Source organism: Arvicanthis niloticus, chromosome 26 (genome assembly GCF_011762505.2).
Source record: "Arvicanthis niloticus isolate mArvNil1 chromosome 26, mArvNil1.pat.X, whole genome shotgun sequence".
NCBI lineage: Eukaryota > Metazoa > Chordata > Mammalia > Rodentia > Muridae > Arvicanthis > Arvicanthis niloticus.
In genome coordinates, this window is record NC_133434.1 from 9,925,745 (window position 1) to 9,943,864 (window position 18,120).

An 18,120-nucleotide genomic window follows, 5' to 3' on the forward strand; every position below is an offset into this window, starting at 1 on the left:
ACACATACATGGACAGAGACGAGGCAGAGGCAGAGGCAGAGGCAGAGGCAGAGGCAGAGGCAGAGGCAGAGGCAGAGGCAGAGGCAGAGGCAGAGGCAGAGGCAGAGGCAGAGGCAGAGGCAGAGGCAGAGGCAGAGGCAGAGGCAGAGGCAGAGGCAGAGGCAGAGGCAGAGGCAGAGGCAGAGGCAGAGGCAGAGGCAGAGGCGGCAGAGGAGGCAGAGGAGGCAGAGGAGGCAGAGGCGGCAGAGGAGGCAGAGGAGGCAGAGGCAGAGGAGGCAGAGGAGGCAGAGGAGGCAGAGGAGGCAGAGGAGGCAGGAGGCAGGAGGCAGGAGGCAGGAGGCAGGAGGCAGGAGGCAGGAGGCAGGAGGCAGGAGGCAGGAGGCAGGAGGCAGGAGGCAGAGGCAGAGAGGTGAAACTTGTAATCAAAGCACTAATGAACACTCATTTGTAAATCTGCATTTTGTTTCAATGCCAGCGGCAGTCCATTCTCAACAGTAGTTGGTAGGTGAGGCAGCCATGTGTTCATTAAACAGCTCTATGTATATGTTAAGCACATCTCTCCCACCATCTTCATCCAGCTAGTATCTTTTCTTGTATCCGACTAAATATCCAACCAGGTGAAGTTCCATGAATACTAAAGAACAAATGTCCTTAATACGGCATATTTTTATTGTGTCGTTGACACACACGTCTTCTTTGTGATAGAACACTTGGTACACACGGCAACTTTTCATCAGAATGGGAGCTATTTTACAGGGGCCAAGAGAGGCAGTGAACTTGGAGAGGATTTTCCCCAGTGCCTTCTGTCTCCTTACCCCTGTGCCTCTGCCCAACCCTCAGCTCTCCCATGTCTCCTCCCTTTGGGGCCTCAGGATTTCTCTCTCTGTACCTACGGGAGAATAACTGATGGATTAATCCTTCTTTAAGATATTATTTAATAAGGTGGGTTCCTCCCATGGGTATTAATGCTTTAATAAAGGAGCCTTATAGACTGCAAAGACTTAACAGCTTAGAGAAGCAGTCTCCCAAGACAGATCTTTTGACACCGTGGAAGACGTGTAAAGGGGAGAGGAAGAGTCTGGGTAAATCACTTTATTCGTGTTTCCTAACACCATTTAGCTCTGAGACCCTCCTAAGCAGACAATGCCCCTCTTTTGTTCACGAAGCTTCTACTCTCTCCATTCTACGTTCCTGTTCATCTAGACACTCAGCAGTCCCCTCTTACTCTAAACAGTCACCAAGTCCAGGCCCACTGGAGTCTAAGTCCACAGGTATACCCAAGCAGGACTTCTCTCTGCCATAGACATCTCTGTGTTATAGTGTCAGCAAAGCTAGGCAAATTCATTCAGATTACATGGGGGGAAATCCAGTGATCACCAGGGTCTCTGAAGCATACCTGAAGTCTCCCGGAGCCCAGGCTGCCACTCTGTAACCAGCTCACCAGGCATATAAATCTCTTAGTGTACTGTCTCAGAACTCTTGCTGTGCCTTCTCTGGCTCCTTTTTTAATTCTTAAGATATTAACTGCTGCAAAAGGACCCTAGCAACCACAAAGACAACTCTATCGGCCTTCTCCTGATCCAGATGCAACCCACGATTCAGGTTATTGCAACCCACGATCCAGGTTATTTCCGCAAGTGCAACGACAACTGTGCTTGTAAACAGAATCTAGCTGGAGTCCAAGACACCAAGGCATTGGCCTCACCTCTTACCTTCAATCCCATATAACCTTATCACTCATTGGGCTCCTGTCCTTCATACCCCCCAGGGCCAATGATCTCACACTGGCTCAGGCTGTGGATACAGATATGTCTATTCGAATGGAAGGACAGTAGGATTTTCTTTTCACTTCAAGTTCAAATGCAGGAAGTTAAACTGAAAAAGCAAAAATAGTCACAGATAAAGGTTTAGAGTATTTATTTGTCACGCCCACAAGAGAGACTAGTGGCATTCTCAACGTCATCTCATTTTTATTTGTGGTTCCCGCCCCCCCCCCCCCCCGTCTACATACTCAAGTTTATTACTAATTCATTACACTGTTCCCCACCCCCACCCCCACCCCCACATCTTATCTCTCTCCTCCTTTATCACTTTCTTCTCTCAACCATTCCTCTAATGGCCTGCCTCCCTTTTCTTTTGACACACACTCGGAATTATTAGCACGGATGGCAGGCCACTGCTCATCCACACACAGTCTTCGAAACGGATGCCCGTTAATGGCCACTCTGTTCAGTCCACTGCCATCAAGCCTCCGTACTCTCTGTGAGCCACTGCTATCTTCCTTTCAGACGTGAATTGAAACGTCAGTTCCCCAAGGAAGCCTTCCATGACCTGGCCCCAATTAGATCTCCTCCCTTTGTTTGTATTCCCACAATTTGAGGTAATGTCTTTCCTCTATCATTCGTGGTTCGCAGTTATATATATTTGGGCTGGGATTTGACAAATGCCTGTTCCACGCACTGGCTATTTGGGCTCTGTGGTGATGGTGGGGGCGGGGGGGGGTGAAGGTGGTTGCGAAGATCTGAGTCGTTCATTCACCACTGTTTCGCCCTGTTAGGTCTTGGTTCATTCTTGCCTCCTGGTATTGATAAGTGCTAACTCACAGTCACTGTTACCAATGCTAACCTTTATGGTCAGCTTGGCCTTTATTCTAAAACCAAGCCTGATTATAGGAAAGACATAGATAAATTAGCTTCTCTATATCTTCCTTCCTTTATGCATTTTTAAAAATTCCACATAGGCATTAAACAAACAAAAAAATCCCCCCCACACACATACACACACACAGAGGCATGCACACTGCTATGTTGGTTAGGCATTCCTATGTTTTAGTTTCTTTTTAAGGAAACAAGAGTAGAGCCAGGTAGGCGGCTCAGAAAGTAAAAGTGTTTGCCACATAAACTTGCTACTTGGAGTTCAGTCTCAGGAACTTGTGGTGGAAGAGACATGGCTGTCAGAAGTTGTCCTCTGACCCCCAAATATTCCTGGTTCACCGTGTACGTGTGAACCTGCACACACACACACACACACACACACACACACACACACACACACACACACACACGATGTCGTTCATGATGATGATGATGATGACGATGATGATGATGGTATTAGAAATAGGAAACAGGAATGAAATGGAGCTTTGGCCTCATAAGAAGAACTCGTCACCATGCAGAGGTGGATAGTGCATGCTTATAATTCAAAGCAGAAACTGTCTGCTGTCTAAGAGAGCTGGAGTTAGTTTATGGCCTGGGGAAGAGACGAGTCTCCACAGAGGACTTAGCCTTTAGCTGGCATACAAATTAGAGAGTACTTGGATAGGGGGAGGCGAGGTGGAAGGCACAGTGTTCTCCCTAGAGGGTCACACACACAGGAACTGGCCAGTGCTGCTGGTTGCAGGAACTAGGGAGTTTTATTCTAAAACCGGTGTGGTCATTGGAAGCCCGTGGGCATAATAACTAATCTGAATGGTTACAGGAAGTTTCCCTCAGCAGGACGTATCTGCTGTGTTGATCATGTGATCTCCAGCATGTATGTGTTAATCATGTGAACTTCAGCACACATGCTTTCATTGATGTCTGTTTCTGGGGACATCCAGTTTTGGTAGTATGACTATAGACCAGGTGCTCGAGTTTATATGGCAAGCACTTTAAGGAATGAGCTATCTCTACATAGCTCCCCAGTTCCCAGAATAGGGACCCTAACCTCTTCTGTCAGCTGCGGAGTCACCTCGATTCTTGTTGCCTTCAGTTAGAGACGTGGCATTTGCATGGCCATTATTGGTTTAGTCTTGACCTCTTGGAATAAATGGCTGGCTCCTCACCCATCTTTTAGAGCTGGGACTTCCTACTTCTATTTTCAGAGGAGAACAATAAAACTTGTAAGTGATGGGATGGATTTCCAAACCTCACTCTTCTCTGTCAAAGATAGAACTGACATTTGGTTCGTCATCTCTTTTACTTTTAAATAGAATGACTAAGTGTAAAATTCCATTACAACAGTAACAACCTAATGAGTCCTTGCCATGTATATATACCATGCGATTCTGTGTGTGTGCGCGTGTGTGTGAATGCACGTGTATGTGTGTGTGTGTGTATATATATGAACGTATATATACACACATGAATGTACATATACATGTGTATATAAATATGTGCACATTTATGCATATATAAATACACATATATAATATATATAGAATTCTATATAATGATTATATATAATATATTACATATATCAATTGTTTTATATATGTGGATATATACTCATATATATATATATATATATATATATATATATATTAGATAATGAGTATTATACTTGTGAATATATGTCTATATACATATATTTATTGTCCCATATAGCTGCTTAATACATGCCCAAATAGCTGCTCAATACATGCCCAAATGCCAGCTAGTACTGTGTACAGCAATTTGCCATCTATGGTCTATTCACCAGATGCTCAAACATAGAAAGCCATTCCTTGACCAATGTCTGAACATCACACATATATGTTTGGTCCCTTAACCCTTGCAATGCTGTGAGTCTATGCTCACTTTCTGTTCTGCGTTTCCCATCATGTCCCACCTTCCCTGTTCTAGATAATTAAAGACAGCATTTGCTTTTCTGTACCTGTGCTCGCACCGCAGGTCCACCTTGCTACCCTCTGGGGGAGTGAGCCTTCCACGGACTTGTCTTTTCTCTCCCAGCACTGCTTCCAGGGACTCAGAAAAAAATTCTTTGGAATGGGAAGCAATTCAAACAAAATGTCACTGAAAGACATTGAGTTTAAAAGAAAACAAAACAAGAAGTCACTGTAGAGACACATTTCACATGTGTGTTGTTTAGGAGCTATAACAATCTAGCTCAGACTCTTCTTCCTGGGTCTAGGGAGACTGAGTTGTTGTAGGAGACATTGCATTTGATCCTCAGAACCCAAGTGAAAGAGTTGGGCACACTGGCACACTCAGCCATGGGGGACAGGTACAGGATGGGGTACCCAGGTAAAGTAGCCTTGCTTAACTGGCAAGCTCCAGGTCATTAGGGAAACCTGTCTCAAAGCAAAAAAAAAAAAGATGGCTGGTGCCTGAGGAACAGCACCTGAAGTTGTCATCTGAACATATATGTACATGCACAGTAACATGTATGTACACATGTATACACACAGATGTGATCACACACACACACAATGGGAGAGTTTCCTGGAGGAGGACTCAAGGTCAGACAGTGAGGTTGCCTGCCATCAGGAGTTTGTCGAAATACTACAGTATAAAGACAGACTCCATAGTATAATTCCAACCCTCATCTGTTTTATTAACAGATATTTTAAAGGGCCTACTATAAGCCAAGCGTTCTCTTAAGACCCGAGGATACGCCAATGCAATAAGTGGACCATGACCCATTGGCAGATCGCTCACAACACTGCAGAAAGACACATGATTAGTGAGAACACTGCACGTGATAATTTCTTTGTGTTCATAAAAAGAGATGAGGTAAGTGTGCTCCCAGGTGTTCCAAAAGTGGTAAATAATGAAAACCTTTTTTAGGAGGATACATCACACTTAATAAAGCAATTATTCCTCTCCCTTCCTCTTTACTCCTTAGCTTTAAGAATTCTCACTATTTAAAAATTTCTTTGAACAACTATGGCTTTTAATGGTATATAAATCGTGTAATTGTCCCTACTACAAACTCTGAAACTTTTGACAGACATCATTTTAGGCATATAGAAGTTGAGAAAAAAAATAAACTAGCTATACTGATGTCAGCCAATATATAAGCTAGAAACTTGTGAGGATTCATTTCCATCCTCCTGAGCCCCCTTTGCATAAGGCCAGGGAAATGCAGCTCACAGGAGAGTCAGCTCTGAAGTGGCAGCAGCAGACTGTGGGCCACAAGGACTTTGTGCCCTGGTCTTGTTTACAATTTGTCTGAGGCTTCTTGAGCTCAGCCCAGCCAGATGGACCCTTCCTCTCAAATATCAGACCTGATCTTTTCAAATAAAACAGTACAAAGCACATTAAAAGCTTTGATCCAACTGTTTACTTTGTATTTGTGTGTGTTGGGGAAATGAGGACAAAGGAGGGATTTATTAGGCCTTGCTGTGGGTGGCCAGTGCAACCACTGGGCATGTGAGGGGGAAATTTGGGAGGACTGCACCAGCACATTTTGGACACTTGTCAGCATCCGGATGCTTGGTGCTTTAGCTAACATCTGTCAACTGCTCTGAGGGCCTCGTTCTTTATTTCCGCCTTCTTCTAGGTCAAGGGAAAGTTTTTGAAAGAGGAGTCCAGAGCTGATCAGTCCTTTTCTGTGCCTCAGGACAGGTGGGAGAGTCAGGTCTGAGGACTCTCTTTTAAAGTTCTGTGCCATCTCTGGGTGATCCACTTGCCTTTTCACAAGTGAGGTCATGTTCTCAAGGCACTCCATGTGGGATAACCTACTTGATCCACACCCTTCCAAAGCAGGTGGTTATGTGTGAATACTCTCTCCTTTATCCTCCTCACACCCAGCACACATATACATGACATAACCATGTCCTGTTCTGATCATAAGAAGGAAGACTCTCTGGCTCTTGCCCTATGACCTCAGAAACCCTTGCATTCCTGCAGAGTAGGTGCACTGCTTTGCCGAGTTCAGAGATTTAAAAAAAAAAAAACGTTGTAGGTCAGAGAGGTTACTAACTGGTTTCTTGATGCTAAGCACCGACAGGCATTATCATATCACCAAAGAAAGAGCTGAGATAAGACTCACATCAAATATCTTGGTCCCAAGACATGTTTAATTTGTGCTTCATCTTCCTGAAGTTACAAGACTTAGCTCCTGGTGGGGTGTTTGCTTTCAACCTATCAGCTGAAAATTCTTTGCCTGTACCGAATATCCAATATAGGGACAACCACTCTCAGGACACACTCCTTTAGGTCTGCTTTCGTGTGTGTGTGTGTGTGTGTGTGTGTGTGTGTGTGTGTGTGTTGTTGAGACTGACAACAACTCTGAGACAAACTGCAATGAAGATTTTTGAGATAGAGTAAATGGTCAGAATATATAACACTCTGAAGTGGTTACCTTCCCCTGAGATGAAGCAGATCTGTAGTGTTCTCTTAGCTCCAGGGAAGAGGGATGTTCATTAGCCAGCATCCAGTGTCTGGAGCCTGTACATCTACAGGGGCAAATAGGGAATGGTCGTATTGCTCAGCTCTGTCTCCCTGCCCCCTCCCCTTCCCAGTCCCCAGATAAAACTGTTGCACATGTAGCCTACGGTCTCTGGAGAGTCCCAGGAAAGGAACATGGAAAGGAATTTAGAAATTCCAGAGCAAACTCAAAACAGAAAGCTTTATGAACTGCCATGTTTAATGAAATTAACCGTCTTAAAACAAAAACAGAACCAAGGACCCCTGTGATTTCTAGATTTTCTAAAAAGAAATAAAACCTTTTGGAGAAAAGAGATTTCTAAAAATACTTTTTTTTCCCAAATGGTTTATCAAATAGTGTTTTGAAATAGCCGGTTGTTGTGTGGGAGAGAGTGGGAGAGCCTGGGGAGGACTAGGCACTGTAATTTAATTGCTTGTAATCTAACTTCTCTTTTTGTCCCTATTTTTCTTCCTTTCTTTCTTTTCTTCTTCTTCTTTTTTGTATCAGTTAATCTGTTGGTTACATTTTCAGCTTTTCTTTGCTTCTGGTTTCATTTTCAGATGAAAAAAAAAAATGCTAGGCACACAGGGCTGCTGTCTGGTTGCCATGGTGACCACAGCCTATTATCCTGCCTTGTCATTCATCAAGAAAGAATTGCACTTGACAGAGGCAGAGGGAAATGCCTGCAGTCTGCAGCATAGGAAGGGGGAAAAAAGCTTTTCTTGTCTTCTATATATGTAAAGGCTCTTTAATGCCCGTTTAGTTACATGTTTTATTTAGCATTATTTATTACTTGTAACGCTGATAATTGATACCTGTAAAAATACAACCCCTCCCTTCAATGTATTTAACGTGCAATTTGTTCATTTGCTTTGCTTTGCTTTTCTCATTTCAGACCCATAACTGGTGTTAACCCCCCCCCCCAACTCCCCGCCACCACAAATACAGAGTCCATTCCAGGAATAGAAACCGCCGAAGGATTACATTCTCCACGGAGAATGATCTCTATGAAGGTAGCTAACTGAGCCAGCTTTTCCCTCTTTTATAATCAACAGTTCCTGTGTCTTGCTGTTCCTAAAACTGAGGAGTGCCGTGTATGACCAATGAATAATTGAATCTAACTACTGATTAAATTATTTCTCCAGGTGTGCAATGTCGGTGAAATACAGTGCCAGCAAAAGAATTCCAAACTCGGGCAGCCTTTTTGTGAGAAAATCACATATAAAATCAGGGTTGTTTCTTTTACAAATGTGGGTCTACGTCGCATCCATTGTTCTTCAAAGGCAGGAAAGGACTCGTGCTTATTATCTGGCTAGTCCTTGTTACGGCCACCTGAATGGATCCAAAGTACTTCCAAAAATAAATGGTCTCATGACTTTTGTATGTTTAAACACCTAGGCTTTTGTTTATTTTTTTTCAAGTCTGATATTTTCCACCTCATTATTCACCTCTTAAAATGTCTGTATCCGGCCGGGCCATTTTAAACAAGTTTGCTGATGGCTTGCTTTGCCCTCCTGGAATTGTTTGGTCTCCTTGTTAAGGTGAAGAATGTTGTAAAAGGGGCAGTATTCGAAATTGTGACCTCAAAGGGTGGTGTCTGAACATCTCCTCTTTTGTGTCTGATCAGGGAGAGGATGGGCAATGTCTATACATGGGCTTCAGTTGGGAATTCTGTGTCTAAAGACTATCTCCTGCTAGAGATCAAATGCAGCTAGCACATACATGGCACCAGGCAGAAGCACGATTCCATTACAAATGAAGCAGCAGCAGCGAGTGGCAGAATGATTTGGGCAGCTTGGTATTCAAGATAGTTGAGATTCTGACCTTCCCACTACTTCCTTAATTATCTTGATAATTTTGGTAGGAGGCTGTTTGTGGGGTGGAGAGGGATAATTCTGAAAGAATTAAATAATTATAGCTGTCAGGAAATCCATCCAGGAATTTAAAAATTCCTGCGTAATAGTTCAAAATCTCTTGATTTTTCACCTTGTCTAAGCTAAATCCATCAGCACATACCTTAGAGCATCTGTTAGATGCCCAGCCACGTAAAAACACAGGGCCCATGGATTGTTTTTTGGTTTGGTTTGGTTTTTATCTTGACTTTTACAGAATAACAATCAACAACAACAACAACAAAAAGAACAGACGTTTTGTGTTTAAAATCGTACCCATTTCTTTCTGGTTTTCAGCTTTTCCTTTAATGCCCCAGTAATACCATTGCTCATTTCCTGTTCAAGTCCAGACCGACCTTTGGATTTTCAGATGTCCCTTAGGCTAATGTTTTCACTGAAGAATGGACTGAACAGACAGAAACAATTAAGCAAGCAGATACAGTGAAAAGGAACCCCGGCTGGCACTTTCACAGGACTGGAAGTGTATGAATCTGCTCGGAATCTGATCCTCCAGCCACAGGGCTTTTGCCACTCACATCATTTTTCTTCTGCAACCCCCTCAGCCCTCGACGCCACTTCTTTATGGAAGGAAAAGATTGAGGTGAACAAAGAAAGGCCCAAATACTTACAGGCATGTGAGATATTTTCTCTGCCTGTTACTAGGACCGGATAAGCTCCAAGAAAGAAAATCCACCCAGATATTTTAAACCGGGAATGTCTCCCCAAAGCCTGTTAAATGTTCACATGTGTCTTCATGAAATTTGTAACATGGCTTGTTTACATAGCCCTGATTGAGGGCATCAGTGCCATTAAAAAGGATCAAGTTGGTTTAGGGATGGAAAATTGTAGAAACCAGAGCTGATAGCCACAAGGAGAAGTGTAGATTTTTGGTTTCTTTTCAGTAATAATATGCAGGTCTTGATAGTAAAAGGTATTTCAACAACCACAACTAAGCTGTTGGTGATCCTTCGAAGTTCTGTAAGGAATCAACAAGGCAGTCTGCCACTCTCCTCAAACAGCCCTGAAGGCAAATGTTGACGCTTCGCTGGTGCTCTTAAGATATTTTTCTTCTCAGTGGCACACTAAGAGATTTTCCATGGCGGGAACTCGACGAGGTGATTGCTGAGGATGGAGCCTTCTTGTGTACGCCTCAGAAGACTGTAACAATTCTTAGCTGCTGGGAGGCTGCATGGCTGGTTCCCTCTGAATTTAAGCTTCTGTTTCTATAGCCCAGATGTAATGAGGAGGTGCCTATGGTAGACTCAGAATACAAACCCCACAAAGCTTAAAACCTGGTGGGTGTCCTCTGCAAAAGGGTGCCACACCTTGATCCCGAATGAGGAAGTCGGAAGAGATCTATAGGATTATACCAAGCGGAAGACACGGCTTCCGTTTCTATGTTTTTTTAAAAAATGGAATCCATATTTTAATTTCTCAATAAAACATCTCTCTTGTAAAACAGAATTGTTGCATTTTTATTGTCGTTGTGATAGGAATATATATATATATATATATATATATATATATATATATATATATATATATAAACACCATGGAAGAGGTTAAAGCTGTAATAGCAGAGGGCTGCAGACAGCTGGTAGTAAACATAAAAATAGCTATATACTGGTATTATAATGGATTTTTTTTATTTGAGATTGCAGGATGAGTAAATTTCTCACTCCACCCAATGGCTGGTTCCATGAAAATTGTCTTCACATAATAGGGATTATTTCCCTTAAAAAGCAGGCACTTTAGATCACTCGAAAGACCAAATGCAGACTTACTGCCTCCACTTTGTTATTTGCTTAAAAAAAAATCTTCAAATAAAACACCTAAGGGGTTTCATGTGCTCCAGTAAGGCATTATTCTAGAATTTATAAACAGTTCCAGAAGCAGTTAAATTAGTGAGTTTTCAGCTGTCTATGGAGGACTTAAACAAAACAGGATATTTTCCTACCAGGCAGATTAGGATCACTCAATCATCATGCTTGTCTTTTTGACATACACAGAAGAGGCAACTCTAAAATGTCTCTGAATGGTTATTCCAGCTATAACATTAAAAACTAAAATGGCCAGACAGAAACAAAAGAATAAAAGATAGGTAAGGGTGGCAGTAGGCAAAAGGTCATTAAAAAGAACCTACCAGAGATGCCGATAGTACCACAATTATATGTATAGGTATGAGATTATAATACATTGGGGAACAAAAGAACTGACATAGATTTCATGAAGCTTGTGAGTCCATGGTGGCTCACCTAAAGACCTGCCCTGAACCCATGATGGGACCTTGTTGAAGAAGATCTTTACAGAGTTCATAGCACAGAGGATCTCTCGAGAAAGAAGAGCATCATTGGTAACAATGGGTCTTAAGTCCAACAACACAACTCCTTCTAAGAGACTGTGAAGGGATAAGACACACACAGTAGGGAGGCCATATGGACACAGAATCAGGGATTGCCACTAGCCACAAGAGGTTGGGAGAGACACATGGAACTGGTTCACTGTGAGCCCCTATAGCAGGAACCACTTTGATTCCAGACATAAGGGTTCCAGAACTGAGTGACAATGAATTACTCTTAGCTTAAGACACACATCTGTGGCAGTTGGTTACAACTGTAGGAAAGCAAGCCAGGGTTATTTGACCATAAGGGTGAAAAAACAGACTCAAGGGATGACAGAGTGACTGAACTCTCAGAAGGTGATGCCCTGGACTAGACCTCATGAATAAACAAAACACAGGGATGCATTTTACCCAAAATATCCTTCTTCTCTATCTACTTCACTATCTCTGATGGAAAACCAGCTTTCTTTATTGGACAAGAGAAACTCTCTGCTAGCATCTCAGTTCTCCATTTTACTCTTTCTAACACATCAGGAGAATGTGTCTCTATCCATGTTTACAAGCCCTAGGGAAGGAGTCTGCTGCTCATGGGTTCTGTTACCTGTAAACTAATCATCAAAACCTAAGCCACCAAAATCTTATCCAATAGGAGGACCACTCTGGAGAAGATCTGATGAGTGGTGGATATAAGTTGTACCAGGTATCCGTAGCCTGGGTTCTTTTCTACAGGTAAATCTACAGCTGTCTCTCTTGAGGACATTGGCACAACATTGCAGAGTCAGACAGCCAAGGGAGTCTGAGCTTTGTCCTTTATGGGTGGCATCACATTAGGACACTGCAACAGTTTCTCTATCTCATTTCAAAAAGGGGAAGATAGAAAGGGTGTAGCTTGTGGTAGTGTTTGCTGAGACATGTGACGCTCTAGGCGTGATCACCAGCACAGGACAACAAACACACAACAACAAATAAAGACAGAAGTAGATGTGAGAGTGGAAACCCAGCATTTAGGAGGCTAAGGCAGGAGGATTGTGAGTTCAAGACCAAACAGAGAGAATTTTAGGGCCAGACAGGGCTATATTGGACTCTGTCTCAAAATAAAACTGGAGGTGGAGATAAAGCAAGGGAATAAAGATGGGGTAGTTGTTTGACAAGTATGCTACATCTAGAAGAATCTCAATGATGTTACCTGAGGATGATTATAGATACAGAGGGCTTGAGTGCACATGAGAGACAGACAGGGTCCGTTGCTTTATTTTCCCAGATGGGGTTTCAAACTTTAAGCTCCTGAGAAAACCAGGACAAGAATTTAGGGTACTCAACTACCAGATTAATGGTTCTTTGTTATTTACAGAATTTGTCCCCATTTCCGTGGATATAAAATAAGGTCTAATTTAGAAGGTGTCACTCAGATAAGGAAAAAGTGTCACCATTAGAACAGACAAGAATGTTGGATTTTAGGCTTCATAGTAATATGGGGTAAAAATGCTTAAAAAGAAAAAAAAAAAAAAAAAAGACCAAAGCAATGGGTTGGAAGTTGAAAGGTGAGGAACCTAGTTAAAGGCCCACAGAATATGCTTGCCCTGGAACTTACAGGATGCAATTATTCTGAGACATTTAGAACACAAGAAGAGAAACCATGGTGGGATCAGAGCTCTTTAAATTTTAAGCTAATTTCTTGTAACCACCAGCTCCACTCTGTGTTTGTTTTCCTTTTGCTTTCCCTCATTATGTAATGATATTTGGAAAGAAACTACTTGGCTCAGTTTTTGTAGTGAAGAAAAAAGAAGAAGAAGAAGAGAAGAAAAAAAAGGTATGCCTTCTGCAAGCCAGAGTTGATCCAAATAAGCGCAACCCCCATTGTGTGTGGCAAGTATAATCCGGCTCATTTTTAAACTTTATAATATCAACATGGTGCTAGATGTTTACATTTTAAAGTCTCGGTAAGATCAACTCTACTTTCAGATTACAGTGGACCAGAAAGGTCTGGTTTCTTCAAAATACCATGATCGGAATGGAGGTCTCTCTCTCTCTCTCTCTCTGTCTCTCTCTCTCTGTCTCTCTCTCTCTCTCTCTCTCTCTCTCTCTCTCTCTCTCTCTCTCTCTCTCTCATACACACACACACACATAACCATGCCCACATACACACACGATTATATGCAGGTTGTACAAACATATATCTGTACACACAATCACTTATAATATATGCTATAAAGAGAGGATGTGTTTCAAACGCCCCATTCTTGATACAGTCCTGCTTGAAACGACTAGTCTGAGAATGAAGCTATTTCCTGCATTTGTAGAAAGAGACCAGTGCTAGTTTTCTTTTCCACGGTATTGTGTGTTGTGAATGCAAGCAACAGAGGGACAGGTTGAAGTGTACACGCTGGTATGAGAGGATATTCAAACAATTCACACTTAGTTTGGGGTCACTGTATTTCCAAAACACGATGACTAATTCCATCTATAAATCTGATTATTAAATTCCAATTCCTTCCAAGTATTGACATGATAAAATTCAGCACAGCACTTCCGCCACCACCTGACTTACTTGGAAGTATTGTGCTTTGTTAACGATTCTTTTCTTCAATGTCCCTTGTTGTTCTTGGTCTGGGACATTCTGTGCCGGAGCGACCCCCTGATCAGAGAACCTTTCTGAGATGTTCCGATCTCTGGGTCTGCAATATCTCAGTGCTCAGATTTTATAAATGAGAAGTTATAATATGTGTTTTTAAAAATTTGCTTTTGACAGTGGCCTCTGCAAAATAGGTATGGTTCTGATTCTAATTTTTGCTGTAGAACATCTTCTTTTGGTATATGTGCTGTAAGGATCAGGCTTGTGCTACCCTAAAGTTATTGCTATATAGTCACTCATTCATTGTCATGCATCACGTGCCTCCTGACTCACTACTATGCCCTAGGCTGTGTTGTAAGTGCTTGGGGTATATGAACGCACAAAGCAAAGTAAACTGACTCTCCTACAATCTATTTGGTAAAGTATCTTAAAAAATCACAATACATGTGGTCAATCAGCTATGGGGAAAGGGGAGCCAACAAGTAGTGACCAAGAGTGTTGGCAGAAAGACAGATACATCTTGCGATTGTAAATAAGAATGGTAGAGATACAGTCATTAGCACAACTTTTATGCAAAGACTTGAGGTCCTTGAGGAAGTATGACATTTGGATACACACAGTTGTATGGAATTGAATACGAGGGTATTTCAGGCAGCTGATCGGGCTCTGCAAAGCTCAGAAGACAGTGAGCCTTTTTATAGGCCTAGATTCTAATTTTTGGGATCTGTGAATACTTTTCACCCTGCAGGAGGGACATTGAGATGGGACCAAGTTAAAGATTTTACACTAGGGAGGTCAGTGTGGATCATCCAACTCAGTCCAAAATCCTCACAGGCATTTTTAGGATAAGGAAAACCAGTGGAACAGAAAATGTGTAGCATTCCTTTAAGTCAACAGAAGCACACCAACCATTGGAGTCTAGAGGATCCAGACAGGACAATATTTACTGTCTGGCTTCTAGGTCTTTCCCACCTCATCTTAGCTGCCTCTAGACAAACCTGCTGGGCATCAGGCCTTTGTTGTCCAGAGGAAGAGGTGAAGAGACAGGAGAAACTGCTGAGGGAAATGAAGAGATGCGGCAGAGAGGGATTCGAACAGAGAAACATGGGACTTGAGAGACCAGTAAAAATAAGGAGTAGGAGTCACCAGTCAGCATTTCCACAGGAGCACAGTCCTGCAAACACCTTGACTGAGCCCATAGGGACTCACGTGGAGCTGTTAATTTCCAGAATGTATACATATGGGTTATTTTAGGCCGCCCTGTCTGTGTCAGACTGCTCATCTAATAGGAAGCTAGTGAATGAGTTCATTAAACGGTATATTGACTCTCATGGTCAGATAATTTTCAGATAACGTTATTCTGTATTGTTCATACATGGCAGACACTGAGCTTGGAGTGGAATCTCTGGACGGAACACACAGTCCCCCACTTAAAAACTATGCTCTCCAAGAAATGACGAGTGTTTAGCATCTTCAAAAATGAGTCAAAATCTATGACTAAAAATGCGTGCAGCGAGTGGCCGTGAGGGCTGAGCAAGGGGTGTTTAATCAGGCTGACGAGACAGGCAGGAGGAGTCCCAAGGGGAGTGATATTTTAACTAAAATTTAACGACTGTTAATAATTACTCTGACAAAGTTGGGAGACGCGATGTTGTAAACATAAGTAATGTCAAGGTCAGAGAGTCACAGACAAAGCTGACGTAGCCGGAGAATTGTGAGTAGTTTGCAACTCATTGGGAAGTAAAATGAGATGCACCAGAAGCCCGATATCATGTTGATGGGGATGAGGAGTGGACCTTAGAAAAATGCAAGTGTTAACACCGACTCAACGTTACTACCAACATCTCTTATGTGTCATAAATGCAGACTTTAGGGATATGCTTTGTAAAGTTTTACTAAATTTGCAATAAATAAATAGATAGATGGGTATAAACAGTACTCATCAGTTTTGCTTTAGGTCAATATGTTTTATCTATCTATTATCTATCTATCTATCAATCATCTATCTATCTATCTATCTATCTACCTATCTATCTATCTATCTATCTATGTATCTACCTATCTATCATCTATCTATCTATCTATTATCTATCTATCTATCTATCTATCTATCGTCTATCTATCTATTATCTATGTATCTACCTATCTATCTATTATCTATCTATCTATTATCTATCTATCTATCTATCTATCTATCTATCTATCTATCAATCATCTATCTATCTATCTATCTATCATCTATGTATCTACCTATCTATCATCTATCTATCTATCTATCTATTATCTATCTATCTATCTATCTATCTATTATCTATCTATCTATCTACCTACCTACCTACCTATCTACCTATCTATGTATCAATCATCTATCTATCCAGTTTGATTCAGAGTCTCACGTAGGCCAGGCTACATGGGACTTGCTCTGTAGCCAAGAATGATTTTTAACTTCTGGTCCTCCTGTCTCCATCTCCTGAGTGCCAGGATTCCAGGAATGTACTACCATACCCGGCTAGTTTTATGTGGTGCTGTGGCTCAAAGCCAAGGCTTCAAACATTCTACCAACCGAGCAACACGTCCAGCCTAAATGCTTATTACAAAAAAAAAAAAAAAAAAAATCACAATTTCCATGTAAAATCAAGCAATAAAAATGCCATATAAATTTATGTAAAAAAAAAAGGAATCATATTGGGGCAAAATACTAGGTGACATGAAATTAAGTTAAAACCTAGTAAAAAGTGAGTTTCACATGTTGGTGGATAAGAAATGAAAAACTACTACAATAAACATCAATGTTGGTATCAGGGGTAAGACTCAGTTGTCAGGCTGCTCACCCAGCAGGCACGAATAGGTTTGATTCCTTCCTCTGCACGAAACTAGATGTGACAGTGAACTCCTGTAATGCTAGCATTTGGGGGTTGGTGGCAGAAGGAGTTTTGAAGATCCAGTTCATTCTCAGCTACATAGCAAGTTCAAGGCCAACCTGGGCTATACTTACCCTGCCTCAAAAATCAAAATTGACTTTGCCTTTAAAAAAGACCTGCTGTTGCTTTGTAAGGGAGTGAGCACTGAGGGGGGCTGGCTACTTCCTAAAAACCTGGTTGAGCACAGAAAATCTAGCACAGATTTTGAGGTATTGTATGTGAGAGAGATTTTATACTCCTGCCCAGTTGTGTTTAGATGGATGCAGTTTCCTGTGTAACATAATATTTCTTGCTGATAAAATCATGTATGAGCGAATGAAAAACCCCGTGTTGAAACAGCTCAAATTTCCATCAGTTGGAATTAGAACAGGCTAACATTTCAAAGCTGATACAACAGCAGCAGATGGATCTTCTAACCACACAGGCCATTTCTCCCACTCCCCAAAGCTATTCTTCCTTCTCTCTCCATCAACTCTTGACTCCAAGAACAATTGCAGCTCCTGGTTTTGACTGTCACCCTTTCTGTGGATTCTGGTGCTGCTTAGAGTCATGCAGTCTCATGTCTTTAGACCTGGTTTCGTTTACTTCAATTGCTTTGAGAGTCCTTCCCACTGCTGTCTTTAGCACCTTGGACAAGAAAGAAGCATTTTGTATGTGATGGATGCAGCAATACACAGTAATCTGCTTTCCTGTAGTTTTCATCTTGTTTTGTTCCAGAGAATGTTTTGTGTACTTCTGTCTGTGTGTATGCTTTCATTTCCCTCTGGTAAAAGACCTAGAAGTGAAGGTACTGAATCATAGAGGAAGCATGTGGATAACTTTGTGTAAAAAATATGACCAAGTAGGTTTCAGAAGATTATACATCTCTTTATACGTCTATCAATTGTTGTTCCACTTTCTAGCAACACTGAGTGTGGCTAATCTTCCAGCCCTCCTACTAGGTGCACTGTAGTAGTAACAATGTATTAACAATGCAGTAGTGCAATGTGTAGTAACACATTCAACTATAAATTACGTTTTTTGAATAATAGTATTTTTGAACACCTTTCCTTTCCTATGTCAAAATGGTCATTCATATCACTTCCTTTGTAAAGTACTTTGTGGTGATTCTGTTGGCTGTTTAACACCATTTCTTTATACTTCATGCTATCCTGTGTCCCTACTAATGAATATGTGTGTATCCCCCAATCATGAATGCATTTTTATACCTCTCTATGTATATCTGAGAGTGTATGTGTGTGTGTGAGAGAGAGAGTGTATATG

General features: G+C 41.7%; 1 pseudogene; it reads left to right on the plus strand.

Moving 5' to 3' along the window:
- Positions 1 to 5,393: 5,393 nt before the first annotated feature.
- Positions 5,394 to 18,120, plus strand: part of LOC143438737 (glyceraldehyde-3-phosphate dehydrogenase-like) — a 50,643-nt pseudogene continuing 37,916 nt past the window's right edge.